We start from the raw sequence: 23,138 nt of genomic DNA on the forward strand, positions 1-23,138 counted from the left end.
GGTTCTGGTGGGTGCAAACTTGGAAAGAAGACACAGTTGCGGACTCAACCTCCAGCAGCTAGAAGACGGGCGCGGAAGCGCCCCGCGCATGCGCCCTAGCAGCCGGCCGATGGGAGGAGGGCCGGCCCAGGCTCACTCCCCACCTACTCCGGCCTCTTGGGCCCCTGACACCTGGCCCTGTGAGCGAGCGCGTCCGGTGCCCGCGCAGGCGCCTGCGCATGAGCGTTCCGGGCGCGCGGGCCGCGGGGTTATTAGAGGTGGAGCGCGGGGAGGGCGCGCTACAGGAGACGGCCGCCGTTACGGCGCGAGCGTGGTCACGTGGCCGCTGGTCACCGCCGCCACCCCCTCCCGCCCTGTTCTCTTTCAGGTCGGGCTGGGCCCGGCAGGTTCCGCGAGCTCCCGGCAGACTAAGGGAGAGAGAGAGAGAGAAAGACAGAAAGAGGAGGGGAGGAGGAGGATTCAGGGAATAGGAGCTGGGGAACCCATCTGCGCCACAGGTAAAACAAAATAATGATGATGATGATAATCGTAAAAAAGCCCAAGCCCTCCGCCTTCTCCAGTGCAGCCCCTCACATGCAGTCGCTCCCGCCCCGGCTTCTCAGGACTGGTCTTGCCTCCCCTCGCGCCGCCGCCGTCTCGGGAAGGCCCCAGGCGGCTACCGCCCGCCCCGCGTCTGTGCGCCTCCCGCAGGCAGCTGGGGGGCGGGCGGGGGCTCGCACGGCTCCGGGGCGGGCGGGGTGCTGCCTCCAGCCAGCCTGCCTTCCCTCCCGCGGGAGGTCGGGGGCTAGTCTGGAAGGCCAGCCTGCTAGAGGGCAGAGCTTGGTGGCTGCAGTAGGGCTTCACTTCCTACTTGGTCATTTTCCTTGTTCATTTCAGCCCTGGGCGGCACGCTTCCTTCGCAGGCCGGAAGCGAAGTGGGCCCGGAGTCCTTCAGCCTTCTAAAATGCAGCTTTTGGAATAGAGAAACCTTGCCTTAACTTTTCCTTGGTTTGTTGTAATACGACCTCAGCTTATTCACCTGTAAGAACGTGCAAGTTTGAGGCCTATCCATTGGGACATGTGGAAAAACTTTGAGGAGGGTGAAAGTCGATTTTTTTCCCCCCCTTTCTGGCAACAGCCTTCCCAAACAAAATTCTTTTCTTACACGTGACCTAAGGTTACGGTTAGTACCAGTTACTAAATAGTTGTAGTTCCGGGAATATGAACTGTTCCAAGTTTGCATTTTTCAGATGTTATCTTTCTTGTAGATAACTTTCTGGACAGAGTTGTATTTATGAACTCTGAATTGTAGTAAATCCCGAAATTTTAACTTACGAGTGCTCTGAAATTTCTATCACTTTGTAGTAGTCTTCCTACGTCAAAATGTAGTCCCCCCACCCCTCCAATTTGTACATTATTAGTGTTGGGCTATTGCACAAAATAAAAGCAGGAGTCATTAAATGTAGCGTTGCTGAAAAATCACTGAACACCTTTGTCAGTGTCAAATTTATAACCAATTCAGATTGGTTATTTGTTTTTGGACTTTTCAGATGTATTGGTGATTTTTCCATACCAAATTTCTGAATTCACATGTAGTCGAACACTTAATTATAACAACGATCTGCAGCAGTGTCAGAACAGTACTCAAACCTGAATGTTCATAGGAATCACTTGGAGCTCTTGTTAAAAATGCAGATTCTAATTTAGTAAATCGTTGATGCAGCTTAATATTCTACATTTCTAAGGTAATGCTGGAGGAGACAACTATTCTTGAATACTAAGGATGTCTAAGAAATATAGTGATGTGGTATTTAAGTAAATAATCCACCCTGGGTGTAGACATGGCTTGGAAGAAGGGTCAGATGACAGGGTGAACTAAGAAAACTTGCTTAAGAAAATCCCTTGTGCAGAGTAAGCCAAGTCCGGATCCCAGGGGAGGAATTGAAGGAGTGCTGATGCCTATTCTGTGTGCTCAGATGTTTGCTTCTTCTCTATAGAAGCTTGGTGTGCTGTCTGAAAACTTGGTCAGATATGAATAACTGAGTTTGGTCAGTGTATAGGCAAGGAATCATGTGTCTGAGTTATTGCTGATATGAAAATTTCTTTTATTGGTAGAAGTAATTTCTGCTGTCTCTCAAATGCAGTAGTGTACTCAATTGGGGTAGTGTATTTCTGAGCTTTGGAAGCATATAATGTAAACAGTCATTGAGGGTATTGTAACTGGATTCAGATTTTTTTTCTAATTTTAATAATATAAAATAAAAAGTATAAGGTCACACAGATCCTTCTATATTTTATGTATATAAAAATGATTCCTTTTTTTTAATGGTGCTGGGATTGAACCCAGGGCCTTATACTTGCTAAGTACTTTGTAAGAACTTTATGAAAGTATAATAGCCACTACTTTTAGTCCCATAATATTTATCATCTTCATTCTAGTCATTACTTTGCCTTTGTTGCTTCACGTTATTAAATTATATATGTAACGTACTTTTAAAGCACTTACTAAGTGCCAACTACTGCTCTAAGCACTTTGCATATTTTAACTCATTTAACACAACCTTTAAGGAAATGGAAACAGGGTAAAGTAGCATACCTAGGTTTACATTGCTAATACACAGCTGGGCTCTGTTTGACTTCAGAATCTTTGTTTATAACAATCTTCTCTATGATGCCTTATTATTTAGTAAAGTAATGATATTGTTTTAAATTATTTTTCTAGTATTGTTGAGAATTATGAGCTTCACTTTCATTTTTTATTTTGTTATAAAGTTTTTTTAGTTGTCAAGGGACCTTTATTTATTTAGATGAGGTGCTGAGAATCAAACCCAGTGCCTGATACATGCTAGGCAAGCACTCTACCACTGAGCCCCTTCACTTTCATTTTAAAAGTAAAAGTTATCATTGTTTTATTTCTTGTTTTATCCCACCCAAAATGAAAATCATCAGTGCTTACAATCTTTTATGAATAAGAAACTGAAATTTATAAAGTTGTATTCTGCTTTTTTTTTTTGCTGAATCAGTGTCAATTAGTTTTTACCTCATTGCTAAATGTAAATTATGTACTTCCTTTTGACTTTGCAAGTTTTTAATCCTTTATGCTCCTCCACACATGCACACATACATGCTATTTTTTCTATATTATTTATCCTAATATTTAGGTTTTAGTGGTTGACTGAGTTTAGATACAGGGATTGACTTGGTCACTGGCTTTTTGGCCAGTAAGAACAATAAAAAGCAATGGTTAATACACACACATGGGAGGGGAAAAGGGCCTTAATCACTGAGCCAAATCCATGTTTTATTTTTTTGAGACCCCATCTTGCTAAGTTGCTTAGGCCCTCCCTAAGTTGCTGAGGCTGGCTTTTAACTTGCATTCCTCCTGCCTCAATCTCCTGAGTCGCTGGGATTACAGGTGTGTGCCACCATGCCCGGCTATTATTATATTTTAATACTGAAAAAGTAAGGACAACCTCAGAATGAAAGATTATCTTTTAAGTCGAATAATTTGTACTTCATAAAAATGTTAACATACTATCCTTTCTTCAACTTCCTTGTTTTTACACCTGAGATAAGGCATTTTGTTCAGCTTGGATTGTTTTTTTTCTTTTTTCTTTTTTTTTTTTATTGGTTGTTCACAACATTACAAAGCTCTTGACATATCATATTTCATACATTAGATTGAAGTGGGTTATGAACTCCCAATTTTACCCCAAATGCAGACTGCAGAATCACGTCGGTTACACATCCACAATTTTACATAATGCCCTATTAGTAATTGTTGTATTCTGCTACCTTTCCTATCCCCTACTATCCCCCCTCCCCTTCCCTCACATCTTCCCTCTCTACTCCATCTACTGTAATTCATTTCTCTCCTTGTTTATTTTCCCATTCCCCTCACAACCTCTTATATGTAATTTTGTATAGCAATGAGGGTTCAGCTTGGATTGATGACTAGGATAACAGTGCCTACTGTGTGTGTACTGAACTTGAGAAATGTTAAGTTTTTTGATGGGTGTGGGATGGGAGGCAATGGGAGAGTAGGAAGAGAGGAACTGTGGGCTGCTTTTAGTAGCACCATTTTCTCTATTAATGGGGCAATTGTGAGTTTGGGAAGGAAGTTGGTATAAACAAATCTCAGGTGTAAAATGCTTTCTCAAAAACACATTAAATGTTTAGGAAAATGTTTATCTTTCTACAGATGTCATACAAACATTTAAAAACAATGCCTGTGCAATGGTTTAGTAACATTAAACATTATACAAATTGAATAATAAAAAGAGGCTGAGAAGTAAGGTGGCAGCTTGGGAGGCCAAGGTAGGAGGAGCACCAAATTCAAAGCCAGTCCGTCAGCAACTTAGCAGGATAAAATAAAATAAAAAAAAAGACTGTATCTCAGTGGTTGAATGCTCCTGAATCCCTCAAAGAAAACAAACTAATTGTTGGTCACAGTTGTCCAAATTCTTTCTTTGAAAATTAGAGTAGCTTTGTCTTTGCTGCACTGTCACTTGCTGGCTTTTTCATTTCTTACCCTGATGCTGTGCATGGCCATACCTGGTCTGCTGTACTTCCTGGACTTCACAGCTGAATGGCCACATCATTACTTGTAAACTCAAGGGAGCATTTGTTGCCTGTCTAAATAATGAAAGACTTCTAATTTATATTTTTAGTTATTAATTATGTAAATATTTTCACAATTTCTCTTGTTATGTCTGTATTAATGCCATGCTATCCAGTTACTTAGCCTCACAGTGCCTCAATTTCTCATCTTTAAAATGGTCTTAATGATAGTAACTACCTCCCAGGATTGTTTGGAGAATTAAATGAATGAGTGTGTATGTATAATATTGTGTGCATGTATGAAATGCTTAATGCTGTCATGTAGGTGCTAAATATTATGGATCTTTAGTGTCATTGAGTATATCTACATTAGGCTATCTGAATGAACTGAATGGAAGTTGTACATTTTTTAAAAAAATATTTTACTTTTTAGTTGTAGTTGGATATAATACCTTTATTTATTTATTTTTTATGTGGTTCAGAGGATCGAATCAGGGTCTTGCACGTGTTAGGCCAGCGCTCTACTGCTGAGCTACAAACCCCAACCCTGTGCTTCTAATTTGTAATCAGTGTTCTTTTAATTTTGTCTTTCATAAATTCTCATGCATTGATATTGCTACTTCAAATATATTTCTAGAATTGGGATTATTGTATTACCGGTTATGGATAATTTAGATTTTGATACTTACAGTCAAACTGCCTTATAGAAAGGTAATTTATACTATAGCTTTTAGTACAGGAGAGGACTCATTTGCCCATAACCTTGCTACCAGTTGGTATTTTAAATCATTATTTTTGGTCAGTGTGGCAGCAAAGACTGATAAAATTCTTTTATTCTTATTTCTTTAATACCTAAACTTAAGTTTTGGGGATGTTCACTTTTTTCCCCTACTGATTTTCAAGAGTTCTTCATAAATTGGAAATTTTTAAAAAGTCTTTGCTTATTATACATTATAAATATTTCTAAGTTTATTTTAAAATTTCTCTTATACTTTTTAAAATCCTTAAGAATAGCTATTACACTTTATTATGCTTTTTGGTGTTGGGATAAGGTTGGAAAGATTTTTCTATCCCAAGATTATAAAACTTAACACTTGATACCACTGCAATTGGGAAAATTTTTAGTTTCATGTTTTTACATGTGAATCTTTGACCCATCTGGAAATATGTGTGTGTGTGTGTGTGTGTGTGTGTGTGTGTGTGTGTGTGTGTACACACAGGATGTAGAGATCCAAATTTATTCATTTCAAATTGTGAAAAAAGCATTGTTTATTGAACAGTTTGTATTTTTACCACAGATTTGAAACACTAATTTTATTCTTAAATGCTCAAATCTTCTTGGGTCTATTTTTGGAATTTTGGTGTTATTCCATTGAGCTGTCTCTTTACCAGCAGTAACAATTTCCTTTAGCTTTAAATGCATTATCATATCTGGGTAGAGCCAGACTTTACTCATTCTTTCTAATTTTTTTTTTGGGGGGGCTGGTCTATATTTATTCTCCTGATTTCTGATAGTCTTTCTGGTTCTCTTTGGTTTTCCAAATAGAAAATAGCTGTAAACATTGGTGGCTGATTACCCCTTTCTAGTATTTATACCTTTTATTTTGTTTGCTTATATAATTTTTTTGGCTTACCACTTTCAGGATAGTTTTAATTAATAGTGATGGCAGCCAGGCCTCTTGTTTTGTGCCTGATTTTAATGGTAGGAAATGTTGTTTACTGTTATAAAATGCCTCTTTTGCCTTCTCTTGATAGAACATTTTTGTCTTGCTATCATGGCAAATTAATAGTTTTCGAGTTTCAAATTCTTATGTTCTGTAGTAAACCATGTTTGTAATATATTTTCTAATAAGGATTTTTACTTGTTATTACTTTCTTGTGGATGATTGTAGCCATATTTGTAAGTAGAATAGGCATGCATTTTACCTATGTGTTCTGTCAGGTTTAGAGTTAGTATTATACTAGTTTCATCAAAGAACAGGGAAACTTTTTTTGCTGTGCTCTGAAACAATTTAAAGAATATGAATTGAAATTTAGCCTATTTGACTAAAGCAATTTCTTAGCTTTTTCTTTAGTTATTGTAATTTTCATTCCTTGGATCAATTTCAGTAATTCAGATTTTCTAGCAAAATAATTCATGTCATCTAGATTTGTTTAGTACAGTTTAATAAATATTGGGGTTATTTCTTTGTGTGTGATTCTTGGTATTTTGATTATTCCTTACAGTTTTGTTTCTTGGCAGAAATAAAACTGAACTCAGTTCTTCTTTGTCATCTTTTGCCACTCTGCCTAAGTTTCCAGTGGTTGCAAATATGGGATTTTTGTATAGTTTACATATTGCTAGGGAATTAGTAGACCAGTAAATTCCATAGCAATTATACATGGCTCTATTAATTTCAGAACAGAATCTTATCCAGTTTTCTAAATAATAATTTTGTAATAGGATCTGTTAGGATTGGCAAGATTCTATCCTTGATAGTGAATCAAACTGGATAAAGATAGACTGTCCCTTGTAGTTTCATTTGTACAGATTTCTATAAAATGAAATTTAGGGTTGACCTATAGAACTGTGAAGCTTTTTTTTTTTTTTTCCCTGTACCAGGGATTGAACATAGGGATGCTTTACCATTGAGCTACATCCCCAAGTCGTCTTATTTTTTATTCTGAGAGTTTCACTCTTTGCTTAGGGCCCTCCTTAGTTGCTGAGGCTGCCTTTGAACTTGCCATTCTCTTGCCCCAGCAGGATCAGTCTCTGGGATTACAGGTGTGCACCACCAAACCTAGTCTTTGAAGCCTTTTGAAGTTGCAGACAGAGTATGTGGTCAGCCAGGATATGTGGACAGAAAAATTTTCTGAAAACAATTAGAAATGCTGGATAAAATGTTTTTCTTAAGAAATAACATGACAGAAATGGCCAAACAAAATCTGTGAAAGAAGGAATTCAGAACAGTAAGCAGCATATAAAAACATTTTTCCCTCAAGGGCAATTTTCCTTTGGATGTGAAGGTCTCACATGGCTTAGGAGATACAACTTAAAGCCCATTTTGGCCCAAAGAGAGAAGTCTAATAGGAAATTCCTATAACACTGGAACTCTCAAGAATTTATGCTCTTACCCACAGGAGACTGCACCAACAGTTGCTTAGAACCTGAAAAAAATATTATTCATTCCTATGTAGTTATAACCACAGGCCTTCCTTTCCTGGATTTGCACAAATTGTCAAAGCTTGAATTTAAAGCGGTAGTAGGTGCCTGGCAGAAGGAAATCAAAAGCCTGAGGTTAAAAAGTTTTTATCATGGGCCACAGGAAATTCCTACAAATAACTTTCTAAAGACTTAGCTCATGATAAAATATATCCAGTTGCACAAGGAAAAAAGGAACCATGATTAAGAAGCAGCAGAAATACTATTAGAAATATATCCTCAAAACTTCAGATATTGTCATTATCACATTATAAAACAACTATGTTTAAAAAGATGAAAAATATCTTTAAGGAAGAAGCAACCTAATACATTTGAAAAGACCTGAATACTTCTAGAAATGAAAAATAAAACTCAATAATTGAAATGAAAAAAAACTTGGTGTGGTTAAAAGCTTTAAAAAACAAGTAAGACTTAATAAACTAAATACAGGAGAGAAGACAATATCACAGACAAGGGAATGGGCCAAAGTAAGAGGTTAAGATATGTAAACTCATGCTGGAGTTGTGGCTCAGTGGTAGAGCACTTGCCTAGCTTATGTGAGGTACTGGGTTCAATTCACAGCAACACATTAAAAAAAATAAAGGCACGTGTCCATCTATAACTAAAAAAAAATTGCAAATGTATTTTTTTAAAAAATGTGTGTCCTCTTTCATAGAAAACATAGTTTGAGAATTTAACAATACTTCATCAGTTTTTCAAGAGCAGAAGGGCAAAATAGTAGGAAAGGTGGAGGCAGTGTTTGAAGAGATAATTGAGAATTTTTCAGAGCTGATGAAAATAGAAGAATGTAAATTTGAGAAACTTAAAGACTTGTAAGCAGAATAGCTTAAAGTAAATACAGACACTTCTTAGTAAAATGGAGAACACCAGAAGCAAAGACGGTGTTAAAAAGTTGTGGGAGAGCAACAGATTATGCTCAGAGTAGCTGAGCAGTTACACTGACAGCTGACTGCTGAAGATTAGAAATGAAAGCCAGAAAACAGTGGAGTTATATTGCTGTGAAAAATTTGCCAACCTAGAATTCTATACACAACAAAAATGCCTATCAGGATTGATTGAAATAAGAATGGTTGCAGACAGAAGTGTAAAATAATATTCTCTGTAAAGAAAACACTTATATTAGAGTCATTATAAATCATTTATTATAAATAAAAACGAGAGAGTATAACTAAGCAGTTTTGAGTGTCACATAATTTTGTTCTTAGAAAATTTTTTTTTTGTTTTTGTTTTTGCATGAATCCAGGGCTGTGTGCATGCTAAGTAAATGCTCTGCCACTGAGCCTCATCCTTAGTTGTGAATTTACTCTTGGTGAACAGATTGTTTGACAGTGCTTTTTTCAAATATATTATTCAACTTTTGGATTTTTGGTCAGTTTACAGATTTTTTTTTTTTTTTTTTTTTGGTACCAGAGATTGAATCCAAGGGCACTTAATCACTGAGCTACATCCCCAGCCCATTTTTATTTTTGAGACAGGGTCTCACATAGTTGCTTAGGGCCTTGCTAAGTTGCTGAGGCTGGCTTTGAACTCTTGATCCTCTTGCCCTTACCTCTTGAGCTGCTAGGATTATAGGCGTGTGCCACTACACCTGGCCTGTTCACAAATCTTTTGTGGTGATTAATTAATATCATTAAATCTTGCTATGTCAATGATGTAATTATTTATATTCATCTTTGAAATATTAAAAGTCAAACCAAGAAGAACTTTTTAAAAATCATGCCCTAGTATTTGCATTCCTAGAAATGAATTTATTCCTCCAAGCACCGAACACTTTGGGGGAAATAATAGTTGGTAATACGCTGTTAACCTATGAACAATGTTTGTATAAGGGAGAGCATAAAATAGTGGGAAGAGCAAACACATGTTAAAGTTAGGTGGACCTGGACTGGTCTTGAGCAAATGTCTATCTCCTTTCTCATACTTAGTTTTCTCATTAGTAAAATGGTAAATCTACCTTGCAGGTATATCATAGGGAGGAGGGGACATAGTTATGTTTATAAAAGCATTGCATATAGTCTTTGACTCTTAGGTTCCTAGTATATGGCAGCTTAAAAATTTTTCCTGAGTAAAATAGAATTTAATATGGCAAGAATTTGAAATTGTTTATTATACAACTTACATAAAATATTGTTAATATATAATTATAACATATAATTATATAAATATAAATAAACTATATAGCATATAAATATAATATTTATGATTATAAAATACATAATTTATATAAAATATATTTTATATAATTGATATTTTTTAACTATTGAAGAATTAAGAATACTGAATAATGATACATTTTTATTTGAAGGCAAGCTAATGTCAGAATGTGGCTTTACCTGTTGATTTGGAGATTAGTTTTGGGTAAAGTAGGCTGCCCACAGTTTGGGCAGCTTCCCATTCTTCATGGTGTATAAGAGAGGCAGTTGCTAAGAAGGCAAGAAGCAATCAGTGATTTAACCTTTTTATGCGTGTGTGTGTGTGTATGTGTATGTTAAAAGCATTGCCAAGTGCAATGTGTACACATTTTTGAGGTTTAAGTCATGACAGTTGTTAAGTTGAATTTTTTAGGAATTTCATCCAAAAGTGGTTATTACATATGTACTTAAAGGTTTATACTTCAGTTTTCAGAAGTTAAATTCTTTAACCTCCAATAATTTAGAGAAATAGTCATCAGATCACTTCAATGAATTGGGCACTATGTGATAATACCAATTTCTGTAAAATGTTTCATAGACCCTTTTCTTGTTTATAGTGAAGATATAAAATTAGAAGGTTTATGATGTGGAATTATTTGTATATTTTGCACATTATTTTCTAGTTTTTCTTCACTCAATACCTATACATTTTCCAATAGTGAGTGATAACTTGTGGAAGCTACTAGCTGGTTACATTTTAAAACTGCATTCTAAAAACATAGTAAAATTATAAAAATAATGAAGACAATTCAGAGGTTATTTTTGGAAGATGTCATGTTTGGAATGTTGGTTCACAGAAATGTTATTGTAGCTTTTGAGTTTTTCAGGTTACAGAGACATTAAAATAAGGAGGGCCTTTCTTTCAGGAAGTTCTTATATCTTCAGTCAAATATTTTGGAAGTGATTTGGATAAAAATAGTGACAGCTTTGTCTAAGCACACATACACAAATGCTTCCTATTAAACATCTTAAATGTTTCTAATTCTCTTTATACAGTTATGAAGCAGAACTTGAGCAGCAGCAAATTTTTGTACTATTATATCATGTGATATTAGTATTCATACAGTGCTGCTTTTGATCTTGGAGGTAATCCCTTGTAATCACAAAATTTAAAGAACATTAAGATTATACTTTCTAAATTGATATATTTTGCATTAGTAAAAATATCCAGGATTAGAAAAGACATTTAAAGGTATTGTAGGTTTTTTCTTGTTTACATTTGGCTTTGTATTTCATATTTTGAGCTTTGGTTGTTTATATACCACAGGCTGGTAATTTCTTTTTAACTCATGTGCTATGTGTAACATTAGAGGTTTAATTTGAATGAACCTCTGTTTTATCTTTTATGTTCTCTAATCTTTTATATTTTGAAATGGTATTTTTCATCTTGTATGGAATCTCTAGGTATCAAAGTGAGTCCTCATAGGAGTAGAAATTACTGTTGTCAAGTAAAGATGATTCATCTATCTCTTGCATGCTCTAGTTTGACTTTTTTTGGAAAAGAAACAATTTTTAGGTGAAATTGTATCTCCACAGTCTGTAAATTATTATAAAAACTTATAGGTTAAACAAAAGAAATCTAGATTTCTTTCCAGTTCAGGTAGTAATCCATTTTAAAATGTAACACTAAATAGACTTTTCTAATTAGTTATGATTATGTAGTTAAAATAATGATGCTAGTGGTTTTACTAGGTTACTTTTATGATGCTTTGCTGAGAAAATATTCCAATTTTGACATAAGAAATAAGATGCTAGTTTTTCAGTGGGAAAAGCAAAGTATTCTCTCAGTGGCTTAGTGATGTAAATGACAGGGTAGAAGTCAGTAGAAAGCTTTTATATGAAACTATTGTCTTGAGTAATAATTATCCTTCATAAATCACTTAATGTAAGAAATTTGGGAATTATTGCCAAATTGAGATAATCAGTGAAATTTTAAAACAAATTGATTTTTTAAATTTTAGTATTTGAATATATCAATAAATTATTGTCAGTATTATAATGACTTTGTGGTTATGTGAGAAAATCTAAACTGTTCATTTGTTCTAAATATATGGAATGAAATGAAAAGGACAGGTGAATAATTATAGCAGAATTTGACAGTCCTGTCTATTGGGGTTCATTTTTCTATTTTCACTTATTTTGTGTATGTTTACAAAATAGTATAAAATCAATGAGAAGTTATTAGGGATAGAGGAGGAGCATTGGAAGATTTATTAATTAGTACGATTTCTGTTTAAGATGATATAAATTCTGAATAGAGATAATGGTAATGATGGTACATTGTAAATATACTTAATGCCACTGATTTATACAAAAAAATGATTAAATGGTACATTTTATGCGTGTTTAAAACAATAAAAAAGCAATAAAAATAATTCACTAATTCCCCAAAACTATAATTTCAGGGAATTCCTTTGATGACATGGTAATGGGTAGGAGGAGAAAAAAAAGGAGGAGGAAGAACAGGCTAGATGTTACAAGCTTGTGGCTCCTATCAGGAACCATTGAGATTTTTAGGGGCTTGGGAGTGTTGATAAACTAGCTGTTCACATGTTTGGAGAGCACCTTTCCTCCCACCCGCCTCTCCTTATTAACTTTTTCCTCCTCCAGTTTCATGTCATGTTAATGCTCATGTCATGTTAATATTCCTTTTGAGTGGTTAGGTTCTAGAGCAGTGTTTTTCTAATTGTAGGCCAGTGATTTGTGAATAGTTTTAGTGGGTTGCTATTAGCATTTTTTAAAAGTTAGAAAATGTAAAGTGCTTTGTGCCTAGTAATTGTGGTATTTATAGAAAACTTGTTTTATATTACAACCCCATACACATGTACATGTGTATGGGGTTGTAATATAAAATTTTATTCTTTAGAGTTGGGAATTGATTTGAGTAATAGTGTGGAGGATATTGGTGGCCATATAATGTCCAGAAAGCATATATCAAAATCGCGCAAAGAGATTTAGACAATGATTCAGCATTTCATCCTGTTTTCACACATGAGACAACTAAGAGCAGCACCTGACCTAGAAGATCTGATGAGTTCATTCTATCAACATATGATTTACAAAGTGAAGGGAGTAGGTAGGATGATGGGTTGGATATGCCGATCTCATATTTGAGTAACAGTATTCATGAACATATGTATTTACTTAGAAATTGTTGGAGGTAGGTCCTTAATCGTATCTGTTTTGCAGATGCTGAACATAGTAGATGCTGTAAAGCTCTTTCTACAAGTATTTGCTAAAAATGTGTGAACATTTGATAATATTAAAGATTACTTAAAATGTTAGCCTAGGGACTGTCTTGTTGCTTTAACTTTTTTTAAAAAATGAATTTACTGATTCAAAAATCACCTTCAAGGCATATCATTACAGAGAAAGCAAGGTATAGTAGTTAGTAGAATATAATCTAGGGGCTGGGGTTGTGGCTCAGTGGTAGAGTACTCACCTAGCATGTGTGAGGCACTGGGTTTAATCCTCAGCACCACATAAATAATAAACAAAATATAGGTATTGTGTCCATTTACAACTAAAGAAATTCTTTAAAAAAATGTAGATCCAGATACTACTGAACTAAATTGTGAGTTTAATGTTTTCTGATTAGGTAGCTTGGAAAGATTTTGTAATCTTTTTGGGGTTTATTTTCTCATTGTGAAATTGTCTCTTAGGGTTTTGAGTAAAATGGTTTATGTAAGTTTCTAGAATTTTAGGCTTACTTGTTATTAATGTCAGGCCCATCTTTCTTTATATCTCTTACTCTTCCAAAGTCTGTAATCTTAAATTGATTTTTTTGCTTTAGTTTGGAGATCACTGGGAAAAAATATATACACACACACACACACACATATGTACATATACATACATATATATTTGTAGAGATCAATAATATATGTTCAGAGATTAAGAAATATTATAAAATAAAAACAAAGAATAGTGTTATTTCCTCTAGATGTGTTTCATTTCCTGAAATTTGTCTGGGCAGTAAGTAAAATTTTATCAGTTTTGCTCTTCTAAAGGAATTTCAGATAATGAGTACACGAAAGGGAAGAGTTGAGAAGTCCTATAATAAGTAGCTGTTAACATTTCCTTACAAATTGTGCATTTATTCCTTATGTTCAAGGTGATTCCTTTCAACTTTACTACTTTATAATCTTAAAATATGAAATATGTTTGGATAAACATAGATCTTTTTAACTGATTAGTTGGATTTGTCTTAAAAAAAAAAAAGACTGAGTTTTGTGGATTTGAATGATAAGTCACTGACAGGAGGTCTTTAACATTTTTTCCCCTCTGAACAGATGTCTTGGCCTGCAGTGACTCCAAATTCCATAATCCTTCCAATTTCCCCCTCTACTAAATAAGTTTCAAAAAAGTGACATTTTTATTATAAGTGATTGACTTAATTCAGGCAAATATTGCAATTGACTAGACTTCATCCCAATAAGGATTACTTCGGTATGAATAAAATGTTAGATTCTTTATTTTTACTCTTGAGAATTTAATGCATGATGTTCTCTCCCTCTGTGTCTGTATTCTGAATAATGTTTTTGTGTAATAAGCTTTCTTCAGTTGAAACTTTTTATGCTGTACTTTTTATGTTGAAGTGTTACATTTTTGATATATTCTTTTTAAAATGGCATATGAAACCAGTCAAGACTCATGTAGGAAATAGTGACCACAGTAGGTCCTTCAACATCTAGTAAAGTTAACCAGAACTAGTTCCATAGATAATGGAATTGCTCAGGAGCCAAATGGAGAACTGTGATATAACCTAGAAAATAACTACAGAAGAAAACCTCCAGTGTCTCAAACTGAGAGGGAAGATGAGAAAAGGTGGTGTTTCTAGACTATAAAAACCAGACTGTGTGGGGAAACCAGAACTTAATGGTTGCATGATGGGACCTGGGCCATCAGAGGGGAACTGGAGTTATAGAGGACATAGCTTCTGTCAGGGATGTTACAGGAAGTAGAGAGAAAGGGAGAAAATTTGACTTCTTGTCTTTCAGTTACCCATCAGTGCTTCTCCACTGGTCAGATCCTTCTGGACAAATCTTTGCCAGATCCCAAGATTGCTTGGGAAATACATTTGTATATTATACAGAGCAGCAGGGTAATTATGGGGAATGGATCCAAAATGAGTTTAGTTGATCAGCTCAACAACTACATTGCTAGTGTGTAATATTCATCAATATGCCCATGTGTCTTTGCAGCACTAGCTCCTGAAAAGATTTTGGGAGCAGGGACAACTAAAAGTTTTAAGCAATGTAATACCTTAAAAAGTATTAAGATTAGCATTTCAGTTAGAGATAGGCACATGTTTTGTAGGAACTCAAGGGAGCTGCAGTTGGCCCAGTTTTTGTCATTTGTAGAACACTTTTAGCAGGTCAGTAAAGTTGAGCCAAGTTTTGAAAGATTGATCAGACCTGGTAAAGAAGGGACATTGCTGGGAGAAGGTATGAACAAGGACACAAAGCCTCAGAGTTTAAAGCATATGTATAAAACTTGGATTGAATAGTTGTTGCTGGCGCATTGAGTTTGTGGCATCCAAGACCATAAAACAATTTTGGAAAGCCAGGCAGAGACCAGGTTAGTTTTATTCTTAAGTCGACAGGAAGCTACTTGAAAAGGTAGGAATGTGTTGATTTATTCTAGCTGAACGTAGCCATGGTTTGGAAGATAAGTTGAGGAGTATGCTGTACTGCAGGTGAGAACTATGAAGAGGTTATTCTAGTAGTTTAGGTAGTAGAGATGTGATGGACATGAACACTCAAAGTTTTCTTCATTTTATGTCTTTAGTTATTCTTTTTTATTGAAGTGTTTCCCAGTGCCATGCTCCTCAGCTGGTGTCCCACTTTGATATGCCCTTTTATGTTACTTGAACATTCAGTGTATTTAAATAATACAAATAAAAAGTGGGAGAGTGCTATTTTGTTTTCAGATTGCATTTCCCTCCTTGGATATTTTGATACTCTTTGAAAAATCCTTGTTTATGGGACTAGAAAAGGGAGTGAGTCATAGATCTGCTCTCTGGAATCAATAATAGGAATTGCTAATCATGATCTAGTGATTATCTAGAGTGTTGGAAGGGTTCTTTGCTCTCCTGAATCCTGGTAACTATTATGTCATTGAAGTATGATGAGATGTAGTAATTTTATAGGAACTTGAAAAAAAAATTTCCTGTATTCCCTCATGTAGCTTTTGATATTGAAGAGTGACAGATTTTCAGTGTGACATTTAAGTTTAGTAAATATCTTTTAAAATACCAAAATCCTGCATTTGAATAAGATCCACTTTACAAATTGATTTTAATGTATATTCACTAATTTATTCTGATAATACATGTGAGATAAGTGTTATAGTGTTATTTTCTTTTTTCTTAACACATTCAAGTCCAGGTTGTCTTACTGAAACTCCATAGTGAGATTTCTACAATATTATAGATAAGTAAGACAGAATTTTTGTCCTCAAGAGTCTGTGATCTAATAGAGATTGACAGTATTAAGTCATAATACAAAGAAGCCTAAGAAGTTAAATAAGAAATATAAATGCTGTACTGAGGGAATTTAGAGGAATAAATTTATTATATGCTGTTTATTTTCTTTTCCACATAACACCTTCAAAATTGGCAAATATCTTAAAATTTATTGGCATCTTATATTTGAGGAAAGTTAGTTTGAAAAATAACAAGAGCCTATAAGTCCTGGAGGGTGGATGACGAATTTTGTTAAGTCTTAAGAAAAACTGTCCAGGTGTGAAAGACATGACATTCTAAAAGAATTGAGAGATTGACTTAGGGCTCAAGGATAACTTAAGAGTTGACATTAGGTATGTGAGTTGAATTCATTTCATGGGAGACTTTGAAGATCAGGCTGTGTAGAGGTGGAATTTTATTCTGTAGTGAAGGGGAAGCTAGTTAATTGATTTGAAATTTTATTTATAATGTAGTCATTTACACCTATAAAAAATTCTTCTGCCTAGATGCCTTTCAGTAGATGAATGCTTAAAAAAGAAATGTGGCATATATACACAGTGGAATTTTACTCAGCAATAAAAGAGAATAAAATCATGGTATTTGCAGGTAAATGGATTGCGTTGGAGAAGATAATCCTAAGTGAAGTTAGCCAATTCCCAAAAAAATGCCGAATGTTTTCTCTGATACTAGGAGGCTGATTCTTAGTGGGGTAGGGAGGGAGGGAGCTGGGAGGAAGAGGAACTCCAGCTAGGGCAGGGGGGTGGGAGGGAAAGGGAGGGGCAGGGGATTAGCAAGGATGATGGAATGTGATAGACATCATTATCCAAAGTTCATGTATGAAGACATGAATTGGTGTCAACCCATTTTATATACAACCAGAGATATGAAAAATTGTGCTAGTTATGTGTAATAAGAATTGTAATGCATTCCGCTGTCATTTATTTAAAAAAAATAAAATTCTTCTGAACAATGCTTTCACTGCATCTGATAAGTTTTGTTTTCTATTTTTTTGACTCATTGGTTATCTAAGACTAGTATTTAATTTTTACCTGTTTGTGCTTTATTTCTTTGTAGTTATAAGAAATGCCTATGATTTTGGACTTTTTTAAAAAAAATTATTGAGACTTGTTTTGTGGTTAGTCTTTTCTAGAATAGTCTTTCTGGAAAATGTTCTGTGTGCACCTGCGACAAATGTATATTTTTCTGTAACATGGCGTGTTCTATATATGTTAGATCTAGTTTGTATTGTTTTTCAAGTCTTTTTTTCTTACTGTTTTTTTCATGATATTCAGTCTATTATTCTAAGGGGGCATGTTAATGTATTATGAAGTAACTACAGATACTTTGAGACAGGGTTTCACTGTGTTGCCTAGTCTTGTCCCCAATTTGTGGGGCAAAAGTGTTCCTCCCATCTTAGCCTCCCAAGTACTTGGCACTATAGTTGTATGTCTCCATACTTGGCTTCGCTATTGATACTTGAAATCATACTTGCTCCATTTTGTTATTTGTTTTCTCTGAGTTATGCCTTTTTTGTTCCTTGTTTTTTCCCATTACTATTTTCATACTTGATTTTTGTAGTGAATCATTTTTGTTCCCTTTCATTTCCTTTTGTGTAAGTTTTAATATATGCAAAATATTTTCTTTGTGGTTACCATAAAGATGACTATTAATATCCTAAATTTACAACAGCCAATTTCAAATTGATACCATCCTAACTGTAGAGGTAGATAAATCTTTGTACTTGTGTATCTCCATCCTCCCCTTCTTTATTTTGTTCTTATTACAAAATACATCTTTATGTATTATGTCCAGTAACAGATTTATCACTATTTTTATGTATTTGTTGTTAAAATCTATAGGAATAGAACAAGAAGGTTACAAACCAATATACAATAATAGTGGTCTTTATGTTTGCCCATATATTGACCTTCACTGGAATATTTATTTCTTTACAAGGCCTAAAGTTGCTTTCCAGTGCCTTTTCCCTTAGACTTATGGTCTCCCTTTAGTTCTACTTATAGGATAAATCTAATGCTAATGACTGTAAGGTTTTGTTTATCTGAAAAGGTCTTTCTTTGTCCCTAATTTTTTTGGAAGACAGTTTTGCCAGATATAGAGAATTTTTTTTAAGTAATTTTTTTTTTATTGATGGCTATATTAGGAGTATCCAGAGAATCAGACTCAGAAAAACATGGATGGAGAACATGCACATACACACACATGCACATACATACACACAGCACACCCACATCCACGCATGCACGCGCATACACATTTTCTTTGGTGTTAGGTCCTATGCATGCTACAGAGATGCTGTACCACATAGCTGCACCCTCAGATGCGGGGTCTTATAAATAATTGGTTCACAAGATTATGGAAGCTGGGAAGTACCAAGATCTGCAGTTTTGTAGCTCCAGAATGAAGGCTTGAAAATCAGGAGAAACAACAGGTTAAGTTCTAGTATGAAAACTGGAAGACACAAAAATATCCAACATTTCAGTTGAATCTGAAGGCAGGAAAAGACCAATGTCCTGATTTGGGGTAGTCAGAATGAGTTCTATCTTTCTCAATCCTTTTATTAGAGTCTTTGATTGAATGAAGCATTCCCACCATGCTTTACTTGGTCTGTCAATGCAAATGTAGTCTAATCCTAAACATTCTGAGATAACACTTGAATACTATACCAAGAGTTTGGACATCCCATGGCCCAACCAAGTGGACACATACAATTAGCCAAGTTTTTTTTCTTTATGTGCTTGATCATATCATGCTACTGCTTCCTGGTCCCCATGGTTTCTGATGAGAGGCTGGTGTTAATCTTATTGAGGATCCTTTGTACACGATGAGTCACTTCTGTCTTGCTTTCCTAGTGCCTCTTTGTATTAACAGTTCTGTTATCATGCATCTCTGTGGATCTCTGAATTTATCTTACCTGGAGCTCATTGAGCTTCTTGAGTATGTAGATTTGTTTCTTTCATCAGCTTTGGGGCTGGGGCCTTTAAAAATATCAAAAAGTAGTTTTAGAGTTGCCTTTTTCTTCAGTATGTGCTTTGTTGTAAAACTTTGCTCTGTAGTTTTGGGAAAGTTGATTCTGATAGTTATTGTTACTTTGTTTCTGTGGGGAGGAGGAAGTTGGAGCTGTTAGCTTTACCATTTTGCTAACTTCATGTTGTGTTTAGGATTTGCATTTCCTTGATGATTAATGATACTGAACATCTTTTATATGCTTATTGGCCATTTGTATATTCTCTTGAGTATTTTTCTATTCAAATCCTTTACCCTGTTTTTATTTGAATTTTCTTTCCATTTATTGAATTTTAAGTTTTTTTTTATATGTAGGTAAAAGTGCCATATACATGATTTGGACACATTTTGTCCCATTCTTTGGGAGATTCTTTTTACTTTGTTAAAGTGATTTTTTAAGTTTTCATTGGAAAAACAGAAAAATTAAGAAAATCTGATACCTAGTTTATCTTTCTTTTGCTGCATGTGCTTTTGGTATCATTTCTAAAAACTAAGAGGTCAAACAGAGGAAAAATGAACAAGGGAAGAAAACTTGAGATGTCAGAAAAGAACCAGGAAAGGACTTCTCCAGATAAATCAAGAGGTTGAAGTTGGATTAATTGCATGATATTTCTGCAAAGAGAATTTGAATAAGAATAGCAATAGGAAAAGCATAAAAGGTAGAATGTGAGAAATAGTCAGAAATGGCTTTTGGCATTAGAAATGGAGGGTGTTGTATGTAGCTTTAGATAAACTGAAAACTACTATCAGAATGACTAGTGAGTACTGTAGTGAGTTGCATAATTATGGTTAGGTTTCTCAGTTGCACTTCATTACACTTTTCACTATAATTTTCTGGTTGCTTTAGATGTTTGCTAACGTTAGGCTCTTGTTTGAGAAGTGATATCTCTGACCAAGGGTGAGCCATTGCAGATTTGTCAGTGGGACCCTTATATTATTACCATTACATAGCTGTTAGGATCTTGGGTTGACCTCTGTGCTAAATTGGGCTAAGCTATGTTTCAATAATTTAAAAAATGTTAGATAACAAAGATACAAGTTAGTTTACTAGGCTTTTCTTATGGAAAGATAGGTAAAAGATAGGTAAAAACTGAGCCTGAGACAACCTATATAAGACAAGCCTATAGTTATGGAGAAGCAGAAGGGCCTGGGGTGTGGAAAGAAAAATGAATCCCATTACCAGTGAGGACCCTGAGAGATTAGAATAGCCTTAATTTTTGGCAGCATTTGTAATTCCTATTCATCAGTTCTGTGTTCTTTTATTTCTTTTTAGTGTTTTTCATTTGGATAAGCAACTTTGTATGAGTTTCTGTTATTGGTACACAGAGAACCTCGTCTAAGACTGTGGCACATTGAAATAATGGTTTCACTGAGAGAAGTGAAATGAGTGCAGAGCCAGTTTCCTGAGATATTTATATAATTTTAACTATGATACTGGGTCATGACATTAAAAATGGTGATGATTATTTTCCAAGTAGATTTGTGTGCTTGCATGTGATATAAATTTAATTGGGCATGTGCTTTACATGGTGGTTGTTGGTATTGGCTTCTTATTTCTATTATGTGTCTTTGTAAATAACAAAATGACAACTTGGCATTATTTGTAAAATGGAACATGCCTATAACCTATCACACAATTTTCCTTCTGGTTATTGAGAGAGACTCTTGGACATGTGTACCAGGTGATGTGTTCAAGAATATTGTGTGGAAGTATTATTTGTAACAACAAAAACCTGAGAATACTTAAGTAACATCAGTAGGAGACAGGGTGAACAAGTTGTGGCATTTTTATACATTGAAGTATGTTATAGGCCATTGTACATGAATGACCTCCGGTCATGTGTCCACATTTTCTTAGAAATACTCTAACATGTAGTGAAGAAATAGTATCAATTCACTGAAAAATACATCTAGTATGGTATTGTTTTAGATGGGCAACTTCAAGATAAATTAACAAGTATATTGTTAATATGTAAATATTGAGCAAAAAATTAAGATAAAGTAAGGTAGAGTTAAGAAAACATTCAGGATAGTGGTAATCTATGTGGATGAGGGGCAAAAGGTTAGATATGGGGAAGAATACTCCAGGATCTTGAAGATAGTGGTATTGTTCTGCCTCTTAGGTTCAGTGATGAGTTTTACCATGTTTATCATGTGTTTTATAACATCTTCTGTATCTTATTCTTCATGTTATCAAGTACTTCATAATATAAATTTTAAAAGGTTTATAAATATACTTGGTATAAAAGTGTCTTTTTAACATTAATGAAATTCTTAGGACAAAAACCTCAGCATTTCTAAAGCCGAGAGTCATTTATCTTTAAATTCAGATTTCTTTTCATCTCAACCCACATTCTAAGGTCCAGAACCTCACTGTTAATTTTGACTTCTTTATTCTCATATTAATTTAATAATGTTTAGTGCTAGAAGTATTATAATAAAGTTTTTCATAACTATTGTCTAACAGAATAAATGATTGAAGGCAATCTTTACCCTGTTTTCCTTTTCTACAATACTAAGCCATCCAACAAATTGATTTTTTTTTTTTCCTTACCCAGTTTACTCTTTCTGTAGGGTCTGTATCAGGATTCCAGGACCTGCATGCCTTTTTTTTTTTTTTTTTCCAGACTGACATTCCTGGGCTATATTCTTCCTTCTCTTTAGTTCTTTCTTATTGATGCTGTATTAATCTTTCTAGGACACTGCTTTGATTAGTCTACACAACTCCTCAGAACGTCTAAGGATTCCTTATTATAGAATGTTGAGATACCTATTCTTTAGGTTGGGTACCAGGCTTCGATAGTTTGGTTTTAATCAAGGGCCCATACTTATTGCTTTTTCCTTGAGGAGAGAGATAGGTTAACTCTCCTACTAGCCACCTTGTCCAGGGCTTGGACAAGGTGGGAAGGGGAAGTATGCCTGGATAGTCTTAATAATCATACTGTTGATGGTCTTCAGGCTTCCTTTAGCTTCAAATACATGTCTTTTTGTATTTGAATTGCTATTGGAATACTCCTATATTTTGTGGCAATTTGTGTGTGTGTGTGTGTGTGTGTGTGTGTGTGTGTGTGTGTGTGTGTGTGTATTTTAATTTCAATCAGGTCTTGTTTTTTTATCTTCTGGGTATTCTTCTGAGTTTCTGGCCTGCTTTGGTTTTCTAGTCTGGGTTATAGTTGGATTCATTATCAGTTAAGTCATCAATCGTTTCATGTGCCATAGCCTTAGACAAGTTCTTTAGGTGCCAATAACAAACTCATACAAGATTGCTTATACAAAGTGAGGATCTATATTTAATAAACAGAATAGGCATCTTATAGGAACAGGAATTAAAATTGAGTTTTTCAGAGGACTGGAAATTAGGAACTACAAATTTTGGGTCTAATTTCTATGGATTTGGTATGGAATGGGCAAGGCAGAATGTATGGTTACTCCACCATTTTTATTCCATCTGAGTTTATTTATAGAGCCAGTTTGCTTATTTAATAGGTTCTTTGGATAGGGAGTTGGGAATAGGTATTTGCATTGTGAATGAATAGTTATATATGTCTAGTATATTTCTATATTTACAAACCAGCAATTAAAAGTATAATTTTCACCATAAGTGATGTCTGTCAAAATATTTCAAGTGAGTTATTTAAAAATCTTTGGCCTTGAAAGTTTTATTAGGAAATATAAATCAAATATAATGATTTTGAAGCTTCCAGGCAAAATGAGT

The 23,138-nt window shown here is 34.8% G+C and overlaps 1 protein-coding gene across 1 annotated transcript in view; it reads left to right on the plus strand.

Moving 5' to 3' along the window:
- The first annotated feature begins 273 nt into the window (after window positions 1–273).
- Window positions 274–23,138, plus strand: part of Tbc1d5 (TBC1 domain family member 5) — a 507,456-nt gene continuing 484,591 nt past the window's right edge. Inside the window, exon 1 of the mRNA XM_078038310.1 lies at window positions 274–497. The gene's annotated coding sequence lies outside the window, so the exon portion shown is untranslated. The remainder of the gene's footprint in view (window positions 498–23,138) is intronic.

Source organism: Ictidomys tridecemlineatus, chromosome 2 (genome assembly GCF_052094955.1).
Source record: "Ictidomys tridecemlineatus isolate mIctTri1 chromosome 2, mIctTri1.hap1, whole genome shotgun sequence".
Taxonomy (NCBI): domain Eukaryota; kingdom Metazoa; phylum Chordata; class Mammalia; order Rodentia; family Sciuridae; genus Ictidomys; species Ictidomys tridecemlineatus.